The following is a 12,928-nucleotide window of genomic DNA, read 5'->3' as shown; positions in this document are numbered from 1 at the left end:
TTCAGTAAGATGGTGGCTGAACTTCCCCTACCACATTCACTTGTTGCTCTCCTCTCAGTCGTGCAGCATGGAAAGAGGCCCCTTGGTCCAACTCCTCTATGCCAACTATACTTACCATCAAGCTAGTCCCACTTGCTCATGTTTGTTCTCTAAATCCTTCCTATCCACTCACTTAACTTATTGTACCTGCCTCAGCCGCTTACTCTGTCAGCTCATTCCAGTTATGTGAAGAAGTTGACCCCTCAGGTGCCTTTTAAATCTTTCACCTCTCACCTTTACCCTATGCCCTCTAATGTTTAATTTTCATTCTCTGGGGACATAGGCATTCGCCCTATCTATACCCTTACATTTTTAAATCCTCTGAAGGATGTTTTAACACCTCAGTCTTCTATGTTCCAAGTAACAAAGTCCAAGTTTGCCCAAATTTACCCTATAACTCAGGCCCTCAAGTCCTGCTAGCATCCTGGGAAATCTTCTCTGTACTCTTTCCTATTACAGGGAGACCAAAATTGTACACAGTATGTAAGGCTGTGTGCTTAGCCCCCTGCTCTACTTGCTTTATACTTGTGACTGTGAGGCTAAGCACAGCTCCAGTGCCATATTTAAGTCTGCCGACAACACCACTGTCGCTGGCTGAATCAAGGATGGTGATGAATCAGCATAAAAGAGGGAGACTGAAAACTGAGTGGTGCCACAACAATTACCTGTCACTCAGTGTTAGCAAGACCAAAGGAGATGATTATTGACTTAAGGAGGAGGAAACTGCAGGTCCCTGTGCCAGTCTACATTGGGGAATCAGAGGTAGCAACATAGAAACATAGAAAACCTACAGCACAATACAGGCCCTTCGGCCCACAATACTGTGCCGAACTTGTCCTTACTTTAGAAATTACCTAGGATTACCCATAGCCCTCTATTTTTCTAAACTCTATGTATCTATGCAGGAGTCTTTTAAAAGACCCTATCGTATCTGATATGAAAGGGTGGAGAAGATCAGCAAATTTAAATTCCTCGGTGTTATCATTGCAGAAGATCTGTCCTGGGGCCAGTACATAAGTGCTATTATGAAGAAAGCCTCTACTTTCTTAGAAGTTTGTGAAGATTCGGCATCGTAGTAACTTCTGCTTTGAAAAAGGCACACTTGACAACTTCATGCCCAAAGAAACATAAACGTTGATCTCGAACATCAAAACCGATAGGTATATGCAGAGGCTTTCATAACCTGTATGGCATGGCAGGAACACTATATACAAAGCACACCGGAAGTAAAAAGAACGGAAGTAAACCCCCCCCCATTATCCTAATTAGTATTAACTTACTTTTAATAATGCTCACATTACAACACTTCTCCCCCTTTAAAATCCAACATTCCCCAAATGTAAAAGACTAGGAAATAAAAACAGTGGTGTTATTAACTTGCGTACCCCTGAAAACTTAAACTAGTATCTCGACAACAGGTTTTCAACACAAAACACCTGGAAAACATGACAGATTCAACAAAAAAAACTGTCCCGTCAAAGATTCAGTCTGTCAGGAGGTTTACAAGTGTGCTGTGATCTGCGCACTACCTCCAGTGACCCAGCAGGCACCGCTGGTGATGGTGTTTTGGGTGGGTCTGGTGTTGGGGGCATGAGAGGGGTCTGTGTGTCTGTGTGAGAATGTCCATCCTTCTCAGGGGACCACGACCCCTCTGCCAGCGTCTCGCCCTCTGGCAAAGTCACTGGTGGACATGCTTCCGCAGTAGTCTGTCTCACTTTGGCCTTCATGTCCGGGTGCAGCAGGTCCAATCTTGACTTGGGCCTACGCCCCATTTGCATCGCTGCTGGAGTGCGGGCAGTCGTAGTCTGTGGCGTGAGGCGGTATTTAAACAGGAAACGTGAAACCCTGTCATCTGCTTCAGGCCTTCCTTCACTGTCTGAACAGCCCGCTCAGCCAAACCATTGGAGGCTGGGTGGAAAGGGGCCGTCCGAATGTGATGAATGCCATTCTGCTGCATGAACTCACTGAACAGCTCACTGGTGAACATCAGGCCATTATCAGTGACCAGAGTGTCAGGCAACCTATAGACTGCAAACACTTGCCTGAGTTTGTCTATGGTTGAGGGGGCTGTGATGTTGCTCATGATGTGAGCTTCGATCCATTTAGAATGCGCATCTACCATTACAAGAAACATCTGCCCCATAAAAGGGCCAGCAAAGTCCAAATGTAGCCTAGACCAGGGGTGGTCTGGCCACTTCCACGGGTGCAAAGGAGCTGGTGGTGGCATATTCTGATTAGTCTGACATTGTGTGCATGATTTTACCTTGTTCTCCAGATCCTGATCCATTCTTGGCCACCAAACATAGGATCTTGCAAGGCTTTTCATTCGAGACACCCCTGGATGAGTCTCATGAATTTCCTCCACAATCTGTGAATGGCCAGGGGGAGGCACGATGACCCTCACCCTCAGAAAATGCAGCCATCCTGCAGACTGAGTTCTGTCTTGCGTTTGGCATAAGGCCTCAGTTCCTCTCCTTCCACGACTCTGGGCCAACCTTGTAAAAGAGAAATCTTGACTTGGGACAGGACTGGGTCCCTCTCTGTCCACTGCCTGATCTGGGTTGCCTTTCCAGGTGTCTTTGACAGCTCTCCAATGAAAACACAGTCTCTGGAGGCACATATGTAGCAACAGGTGTCTCAGGTAAAGGTAGTCGACTCAGTGCATCAGCATTTGCATTATTCCCACCTGCTCTGTACACTATAGTGTACCGGTAGGCTGACAATGTTAGAACCCAACGCTGTATCCTGGCTGAGGCTAGCAGTGGGATGCATCTAGTCTCACTGAACAGGCTCATCAGTGGTTTAAGGTCCATATAAATTGTAAATACACGTCCATAAAGGTACTGATGAAAGCGTTTGACTGCAAAAACAATAGCCAGACCTTCTTTGTCTAGCTGTGAATATCCCTTCTCAGCAGCTGTCAGGGTACGTGAAGCAAAACCAATAGTCCTCTCTGAGTGGTCCTCCATTACATGTGAGAGAACTGCCCCGACTCCATAGGGCGAGGCATCGTATGCAAGGGTGATCTCCTTGTCTGGGTCACAGTGAACAAGCAGCTTCGCTGAGAGGAGGAGTTCTTTCACTTCCTTGAAGGCTTTCTCCTGCTCTTCACCCCACTGCCGCTTAGTGTCATTGTGAAGCAGCTTATACAGTGGGGTCAAAACCCTTGAGAGGTCAGGAAGAAACTTGCCATAATAATTCACCATGCCCAAAAATGATCTGAGTTCCGTGATGGTCTTAGGGCTTGGGGCCTCCTTAATAGCTCTCACGTTGTCCTCCACAGGACAAAGCCCCTCAGCTGTGATCTTGTGTCCCAGGTAAGTCACACTCGATGCCAGGAACACACATTTTCCGCGTTTCAACTGCAGCCCTGTGTCTGAGAGCCTCTTCAGCACCCATTCTAGGTTAGCCAGATGCTCCAGCTCTATAGCCCCCGTGATCAAAATATCATCAGGGTATACTGCTACGTGCAGAAACCCTGCAGCAAAGTGTCCATTGTCCTTTGGAAAATGGCAGGACTGGACGCCATTCCAAACACCAGGCGACTATACTTGCATAACCCCTTGTGCAATCCTCGTCGAGCAGCAGCTGTTGGTAGGCGTGGCTCATGTCCTTTGAATCCTCGTCGAGCAGCAGCTGTTGGTAGGCATGACTCATGTCCAGCTTTGTGAACAGCTTACCCCCTGACAGGGTCGCAAACAGGTCATCCACCCGTGGCAATGGGTACTCCTCCAGCCTAGAGACCTGATTCACTGTAAACTTATAATCTCCACATATCCTCACCGTTTTGTCTGCCTTCAAAACTGGAACAATGGGAGCCGTCCACCTTGAAAACTGAAGGGGCTCAATAGTGCCCAGCCTCTGTAAATGTTCCAGCTCCTCCTCGACTTTGCCTTTCATGGCAAAGGGCACCGACCTGGCTTAAAAAAATGTGCTGTAGCCTCAGGGTCGACATGGAGTTTCACTGTCACGCCCTTCAATGTGCTCAGCTCGTCCCTGAAAACATCACTGTACCGCTGCAGAATGCCCTCCATCGTGTGCGCATACTTAATTTCATGCCAGTTTAGTTGGATTTTGCGAAGCCAATCGCAACCCAAAAGACTGGGCCCCCTGCCCTTAGCTACCACTAGCCTGGCTGCAGCCTTCTGACCCCCGGCTGAAATATCCACATATAACACCCCTAAATGAGGTATGGGCTGCCCCGTATAGGTCCTAAGTTTGAGCTTTGACGGTCTAATGGGAGGCAGGTTGGACCCCCATGTCCTCCTGTAGGTCTCCTCACTAATGACCGATGCAGTAGCCCCTGAATGAATCTCAAACTTAATGTCCTTTCCCCTGACAGCGACTGTGGCATAAGTGGTTCCTTATCTGTTTTCACTCCAAACATGTTGTAGGCACACGCTGCCTCTTTATCTGCATCTTCTAGATGGTGTGTGGCTGCCTGAGCCTGTTGAGCTTTCCTCTGCCCAGGCTTAATCTTACCCTTTGAACTTCTGCACTTTTTAGCTAAGTGTCCCTTTTTGCTACAAGCATGGCAGACATTGTCTTTGAATTTGCAATCATTTGCATAGTACGTCCCTCCACACCGGAAACATTCCACCCGCTTTGCCTGTTTACCAGTCTCCCTCCTGATTTGGTGCACTGCCACAGATTGCAACCAGACCCCCCCACCCCCATGTCCTTTCTGGATATCCTTGACATTATTAGCAGCCATCTCCATGGGGGTGTTGTATGCCATCATTATTAATGCTGCATACCAATCTATCATGGAGCATGTCTTCTAACACCGCTCCGAAATCACAATGCTCCGACAGCTGCCGAAGCTGGGCCACAAAATTGGCCACAGACTGAACTGGCTTCCTGAAACGGCAGTGAAACTTACACTGTTGAACTATCACAGAAGGTTTTGGATTGTAGTGGTTTCCCATGAGCTTGACCATTTCGTCATATGGAATGTCCCCCGGTTTCCGCGGTGTGGCTAAATTCCTTATTAGCTTGTAAGTCTTTGCCCCACACACACTCAGGAGAATAGAGTGCTTCTTAGCCTCCTCAGTAATTCCATTAGCACAGAAAAAGTGTCCCAACCATTCCTCATACTCCGGCCAGTCCTCCGTTACCTCCACAAATTCAATGATAGTTCCAGACGTAGCCATCTGAACGTGAGGCCCTTATTGGCGCTACTGCTCCCGTTCGAACCATGCCGACATGTCCACAAAACCAGTTTACCTCATCACCAAAAATATGTAGTAACTTCTACTTCGAAAAAAGGCATACTCGACAACTGCATGCCCAAAGAAACCACTTTATCTCGAACGTCAAAACCATTATGTATATACAGAGACTTTCAGAACCCGTAAGGTATGGCAGGAACACTATATACAAAGCACACCAGAAGTAAAAAGAACAGAAGTAAACCCCCCCTTATCCTAATTAGTATTAACTTACTTTTAATAATGTTCACATTACAACAGGCATGTTGTCTAAAATTTTGATAGATGTGTGGTAGAGAGTATATTGACTGGTTGGAGCACATTCTGGTATTGGAACATCAATACCCTTGTAGAGAAAAGCCTACAAAAAGTAGTGAATTGGGCCCAGTCCATCACAGATAAAGCCCTCACCAACACTGAGCACATCTACAAGGAGCACTGTCACAGGAAAGCAGCATCCATCATCAAGGTACCCACTGTCCAGGCCATACTCTCTTCTCACTGCTGCCATCAGCAAGGAGGTACAGGAGCCTCAGGACTCACACCACCAGGTTCAGGAACAGTTATTACCCCTTAACCATCAGACTCGAACCAGAAGGGATAACTTCGCTCATCTTCACTCCATCACTGAACTATTCCCACTGAATTAGACTCAATATCAAGGACTCTTTTGTTCTCAATATGTATTGTTTATTTGTTTATTTATTTATTTATTATTATTTCTTGTTGTATTTTTATTTTTTTCTCAGCTCAATCTGGTAAAATCTGAGGTAGTGGTATAGCCAAGCATACTGATGTGTTTAGGAACTTTCAGACTATTCTAGTGGTGCTGAATATTGTGGCTCTATGCAGATTCGCATAAATATTGCTGTGTAGCCCTAATTGTTTAATACTATTGTGTTGTGACTTTGGGATGATACCAGTTGTAGATGTTACTATTGGGACAATGTGTACCCTGTTCATGTTCCAACGTCTTTCAATTTTCTCTTTTAGTTCACCATATTTCTGATGTTTTTCACATTGATTTCTGTGTGCTATGTGTGTTTGGAATGACTGTATCTATTAAGTTCTTTTTGCTGTATACTGTATCTGGATGGTTATTATGGATTGTCCTATCTGGAATAACAGATCGGTCATAATATAATCTGTGGTACTCTGACTCTAAAACTGGATCGGGCTTGTATTTATAGTAAGGCATGGTATCTTTTATGAGTTTTTATTTTAAAGCAAGGTTTTGGTGAATAATGTTTGCCACTTGATTGTGCCTGTGTAAGTAATCAGATTGTTTAATCTGCTGCAGGATCCTGAATGTGTTGGATTGTTTCTGCTGTTCCTTGGCATTTTCTACATTTATCATCTTGAATTCATTGGTATTTTATTATGTATTTTTGATTTTTTTTTTTGCGTTAGCCACCTGGTCCTGTAATGCCACAAGGAACCCTTCTGTTTCTGGGAAGAGGTCCCCATCTCTGAACCAGGCATTTGAAGCTTCCTTGTTGGCATCTAGTCTGCTCAGATCATGAGGATGTCTTCCATGGAGGGTCATGGTCTTCCATTGGTTAACTTTTTCTTTAGTGATAGCTTCTACAGTATAGCCATTCCAAACACACGTAACATACAGAAATCAATGTGAAAAACACCAGAAGTACGCTGAATGGAAAGAGGAAATTGAAAGACTATGGAACATGAACAGGGTATACATTGTCCCAATAGTAATATCTGCAACTGGTATCATCCCAAAGTTACTACACAATAGCATTAAACAATAGCATCAAACTACACAGCAATATTTATGTATACCTCCAGAAAGCCACGATGCTAAACACCAAGAGAGTAGTCCGAAAGTTCCTAGCAATTGAGAAAAGCATAATCTTCAGTATTCTGGATTGTGCTTTCATTTAACTTTAGTAGTATGTACTTCTTAATGTACTTCTTATCAGAATTTCATATGTTTGCTTCGAGTGCTGTATCCTGTTTTTGTTGATGAAAATATATCCTTAGAAGTTTTATCTATTGTGAATTTTTTTATGTCTGTTATTCTTCTTCCTCCTTCTGTCCTAGGTAGTGTTAATCTAAGTGCATTTGTTTTCTAAAATTTGTCATTCTAGTTCCTATTTTCTTTGTAAATTTTCCTGGTCAGTTTCAGACCTTGCTATGTGCCAAAAGAATAAGTTAATATGGGTATAGTGAAAGTGTTTACTGCCTTTGTTATAGTTTCACTACTGAGTTCTGTTTGACAGATTTTCTAAAGCCCTGAAGTAAATTCTGACGGAAGTTTTCCCTTTATCGCAGTATGATGTATTTGGTATTACTTAAGTAAGGATATACAGTAAATGCATCAAAAGCTGTTGAGAGACTGGTTATTTGTCTAATCTCTAGAATGGTTAGGTTGATTTATGAGGAAAGAATAAACTAGCTAGGCTTGTATCTGTTGGGAGTTTGGAGGGGTTGGAGGGAAGTTGATTGAAACATATAAGATCTGAGGGTGCTTGACAAGGAGGAGAGGATGTTGGCTCTTGTGGCGGACTCTAGAATTAGGGATCACTGTTAAAGTATAAGCCTTGACCATTTACAGCAGAAGCACAATTTTTTTTTCTTTCATGGACCTTTGGAATGCCCTTCATTGCAGGGGGGCTGTAACAGGTTCTTTGAACATTTTTAAGGCAGAAGTAGTGAGATTCTTGCTAAGTAAAGGTGGCTGTAGGTGGACTTGAATTTCAAGATGAGTTGCGGTAGACCAGCCACGGTAATATAGAGATGTAGCAGTTTCAGTGATCTGAGTGGCCTCCTGATTCACTTACTTGTATGTAAGTGGTGAATGCTTGGTTTCAAGTCTTTGATCTCCAATTGTAAATATCCTTCAACATCCACCTTTAAGCATTTCATATGCTTCTGTAGGATTCTCTTCTGTGCTCCGGAGAACATGACTTACTGGAATCAATTCCAGCTCTTTTATCCCCAAATATTTTACAAATCCCTGTTGCTTCCCACTGTAAAGCAAGCGTATCTTTCCCTGGATTAGGAGACTATAACTGTGCATTGAACTCCAAGCCCTATAGAGTTGTAGACTGACCTTCTCACTCATACTGTAAGAGCCCTGCTTGCAGTAGAGGCTAACAGTATTTTCCTGTTATTCTTTTGCTCTACTAACACGCTCGCTTTAAAGCTTCCTAACAGGATGTGTCTTTTTAACAATGTGGATCAAGGAAATGTGACTGGCACCTACAAACACTCCGATTTACCCATAAACAGATCCATGAACTTGTCGGAATGCTGTGTTTCTGTAAAGGTTAGTTGTGCTGACAGGCGTCTTTCTGGTTTCTTAATGTTGTTGACGTAAATAATTCTAGAAGCTCTCATGTTAAAATTATTTTTATTAAATACTAATATTAATAAAAATTAGCCCGTAATCTCAGGCTGCGGGATCTTCAGTTTCAAAAATAGCTGGACCTATCTTTAAGTGTGATGAATCGACTTACTTTCATTTTGTAAGTCCAGTGGAAAACTGGACTATTAACTGGGTGACGCACACAAAATGGTGAAGGAACTCAGCAGGTCAGGCAGCATCCACGGAAATGAATAAACAGTCGACGTTTTGGGCTGAGAGCCTTCTTCAGCGCTGAGAAGGAAGGGGGAAGACGCCAGAATAAAAAGGTGGGGGGAGGGGAAAGAGGCTCGCTGGAAGGTAATAGGTGAAGCCGGGTGGGTGGGAAAGGTCAAGGGTTGGAGAAGAAAGAATCTGATGGGAGAGGAGAATGGGCAATAGGAGAAAGGGAAGAAGGAAGAGACCAAGGGGAAGTAATAGGCAGGTGAGAAGAAGTAAAAGGTGGGGAATGGAGGAGGGGGTGGGAATGTATTCACCGGAAGGAGAAATTGATATTCATACCATCACATTGAATATAAGGTGTTGCTTCTCCACCCTGAGGGTGACCAGATTTTGGCACAACAGGAGGCCGTCGATTGACACATCGAAATGGGAATTGGGGATTAAAATGTTTGGCCACCGGGAAGTTCAGCTTGTGGCAGACGGGTGAGTCAGCAGATTAACAGCCGTAGCATTGACATTAAACCTCGGTCGAGGGACACAGCTCTATCCCAAGACAAGCAAATATGCCAATATTTCACATTCTCTCGGTTGTCCCATAATACAAAGAAGGAAAATGTTTTAGATAACCTATAAAATTCACAACCATCTGAGACTTGGGTAAGGTAAAACAATGGCACAACAAGTGTCGGTTTGACCCTGACCTGAAGGTGCAATCTGTGTAGGGTTCTCCTTATTATTCATTTGTCAATCTAGCTATCTATTTATTAATTTATCTATCTTTTTATCCATCTGTCTGTTTAGTTATTTAGAGATACAGTGCGGAATTGGGCCTTCCAGCCCTTTGAACTGCACTGCTTAACAACTCCTAATAACCCTGTTTTAATATCGTTTTGGTGCTGCCCAGAGATTACTTATCGGTGGCCAAATACAAAACAAAGAAAGCTACTGAACACCTTATTAATAACACTTTATTAGTAATGATCACCGCTAACAGTAGAGAGGTGTGCAGAGGCGAGGCTAAGGGACTGGAGGCAGGAGGAGGAGCAACCCCGATGTCTGTTCGATTTAAGTGCCAGACCGAATTGGAAGGGTCGGGTACGGGCTGAATTGTGGTGGTGGTGTCCAGGTCCCAGAGCTGTCCGAGAGCGAGGAATGACCCAATATTTGGATGATTTAAGCGCTGGGCTAGGTTGTGAAGGTCAGGGTGTCGGGATCTGAGGCGAAGGACGGGCCTGTTCTGCTCGCTGCTCTGTGACGTTTTCTCAGTTCTGCACTGAACTGAGCCTGTGGCCTGCTCTGACTGCAGTGATACCTAGCTTCGCAGCTGTGGTCCCGCGGCATTTACCAGGCTCTGCACTGAACTGAGGCTGTGGCCTGCTCTGCCTGCAGTGATACCTGGCTTCCGGTCTTTCGTTCAGTTCGTCACAGTTCTGAAAGCTATTTGCTTGTTATTATTGTTTGCACAACTTTTTTTCTCTCTGCACACTGGGTATTTGACAATTTATCTTAATGGCTTCTTTTGGGGTTTCTTTGTTTTGTGGCTGCCTCTAAGGAGACAAATCTCAAGGTTGTATAATGTATACATACTTTGATAACAAATATACTTTGAACCCTAACCTAATCACGGAACAGTTTACAATGACCAATTAACCTACTTGGTATGTCTTTAGAAGATGAGAGGAAATGGGAGGCACCAAAGAAAACCCACGCATTCCACGGGAAGGACTGTCACAACTACGGACTCAGCAAGGCAGTAGATACAGCAGTTGTGCTTGTGAATCTGCACGTGTCAGCTAATTATTATTTCATTGTGATAGTATTTAACTCTATACTTGTCGTCGTAGTGCTTGTCGAGACTTGGAAACAGCACAGCAACACTTCGCTGCTTGTTTGCATTTGGCCTTGCCTGAGAAATTGGACTGTCAAGTCAACTGACTCTGAAGACTCACGGTATTTGTTTCATATTTAGTTGTTCTTTTCAGCCGCACTATAGACTTTGTTTCCCATTTGCGAGTTTTAGTTAATGGCCCTGTTTGGCCGAGCATTTATCGTTTTCTTTTCCCCTTAACACTGTTTGCATTAAAGTCTGTGAACTATCGACCCACTTCAGTGTCTCTCACTCTGCACTTGGGCCATATCCGAACCGGGTGACGAGGACGTTCAGAGACTCCTTATAGAGGATGCTGGGATTGAACTCCGAACCCCGATGCTCTGAGCTGTAATAGCGTTGCGCTAGTTGCTACGCTACCGTGGCTTTGCCCTATGACCTGGGCTTATCCCTGGATACTCTGGTTTCCTCACACGTACCAGGCATGTACTGTTTGGGTGGGTCAGTTAGTTCCTGTAAATGTCCCCAGTGTTGGTGGATAGCACAGGAATCAGGGTAGAGCTGAAGGGCATGAGAAGGAAAATTGGTTACGGGGAAATTAGTGGGAAACTTAGATTGTGAAATTGATCCGAGAGCCAGTATAGAGTCATTGCGCTGAATGGTCTCATTCTGCATCAATAGAAAATATGAATTAGTGATTGAATATTTGGATGTCACCAAAAACACTCACAAATCCCTCTACCATGTACCATGGAGAGCATTCTAACTGGCTGCATCACCATCTGGTAAGGAGTGTCTACTGCACAGGATCAAAGTAAACTGCAGAGAGTTGTAAACTTAGTCAGCTCCATCATGAGCACTAGTCTCCATAGTATCCAGGACATCTTCAAGGAGCAATTTGCTCTAAAAGGCGGCGTCCATCAATAAGGTCATCACCCAGATCATGCCTTGTTCTCATTGCTGCCAGTTTTTTTCCCTATTATTATGTATTGCATTGAATTGCTGCCACAAATCAACAAATTTCACGACATATGCCAATGATATCGAACCTGATTCTGATTATGATATGCTCAGTAACTCAACTTTTCTAATCCTATCTTGCCTTGCTTTCTCATTTTTCCCCTCCTCAGGCAAATCAGTAATTTACAACTGCTGTAACTTGCGGGCCAACTAATTTGACAGGGGAAGTAAACCTGAAAAGTCAGAAGGTGGGAGTGGAGGCCAACGTTAGTTTATTCTGTTTGCAAGAGTGAGCCTGGAAAACGTATAGGTGAAGACCGAGGAGTAATGACGTAGGCCTGTATGTGGAATATCTTCAAGCAGTGGGTGGTAAATCTGCAGAATTCATTATCTCAGACAGCTGTGGAGGCCAAGTCATTGGGTAAAATTGCACTCAACAGGATGAGTTGCAATGTAAAGGGCGGACAAAGTTGAAAAGGGTGAGTACAGGCAGTCCCTGAGTTACGAACGTCCGACTTACGAACAACTCATACGAATAGAGGAGGGAGGACGCCATCCGCCATTTTAAGTCATTGCCGTTAACACTGTGTTGAGTGTGCAACTTTGTAATTGGCTTAAATTTTTCTTAGCAAGATTCATCCTGACCCCCCACTCCCTGGCCTTCCCAGTCAGCACCGCCCCCACTTGTCCCATTTAACCTGTCTCAGTGCGGGTGGACTTTAGGACCCAGGGGAGCACAGGACTCTCCTCCCCGCAGCTGCTGCTGAATCCGCAGTGTTTCTGTTCCGTTGACGGAAAACGATCACGATTGAAAATAAAGTGGAAATAATAAAGCGATCGGAAAGAGGTGAAATGCCATCGGTCATTGGAGAAGCGTTAAGCTACAGCTGGTCAACAATCGGAACAATTTTAAAGGATAAAGTGAGAATAATGGAGCATGTGAAACTCCCTGCCCCAATGAAAGCTACAATTATTACTAAGCAACACACTGATTTAATTATTGAAATACATATGTTTCTTAAGTGTTTTATATGCATAGAAAGGTAAGATATATACTATATACTAAGACAAACGTTTGACTAACTGACGCTAAATAATACCGGATGTACCTGTTCCAACTTACGTACAAATCCGACTTAAAGACGGACTCAGGAACGGAACTCGTTCGTAATCCGGGGACTGCCTGTACAGGACTGAGGGTGTTACATTGGAATGTGCGCAGTATACGGAATAAGGTAGATAAACTTGCTAGCATTCATTTCAAGAGGTCTAGAATATTTATTTATTGAGATATAGTCCTTCAAGCCACACCGTCCAATAACCCCCGATTTAATCCTAGCCTAA

At 44.1% G+C, this 12,928-nt stretch overlaps 1 protein-coding gene across 11 annotated transcripts in view; it reads left to right on the top strand.

The window, feature by feature from the left end:
* Positions 1–12,928, top strand: part of LOC140202572 (suppressor of tumorigenicity 7 protein homolog) — a 205,620-nt gene that overhangs the window by 30,848 nt on the left and 161,844 nt on the right. The window contains exon 1 of one of the 11 annotated variants that reach the window (XM_072267594.1): positions 10,642–10,746. The exons of the other annotated variants lie outside the window; for them this stretch is intronic. The gene's annotated coding sequence lies outside the window, so the exon portion shown is untranslated. Of the gene's footprint in view, positions 1–10,641; positions 10,747–12,928 lie in introns of those variants that run through there. 11 annotated transcript variants of the gene reach the window in all.

Source organism: Mobula birostris, chromosome 9 (assembly GCF_030028105.1).
Source record: "Mobula birostris isolate sMobBir1 chromosome 9, sMobBir1.hap1, whole genome shotgun sequence".
NCBI classification, from domain to species: Eukaryota; Metazoa; Chordata; class Chondrichthyes; order Myliobatiformes; family Myliobatidae; genus Mobula; species Mobula birostris.
Note: the sequence above shows the minus strand (reverse complement) of the source record. Positions and strands in the feature narration are given on the sequence as shown.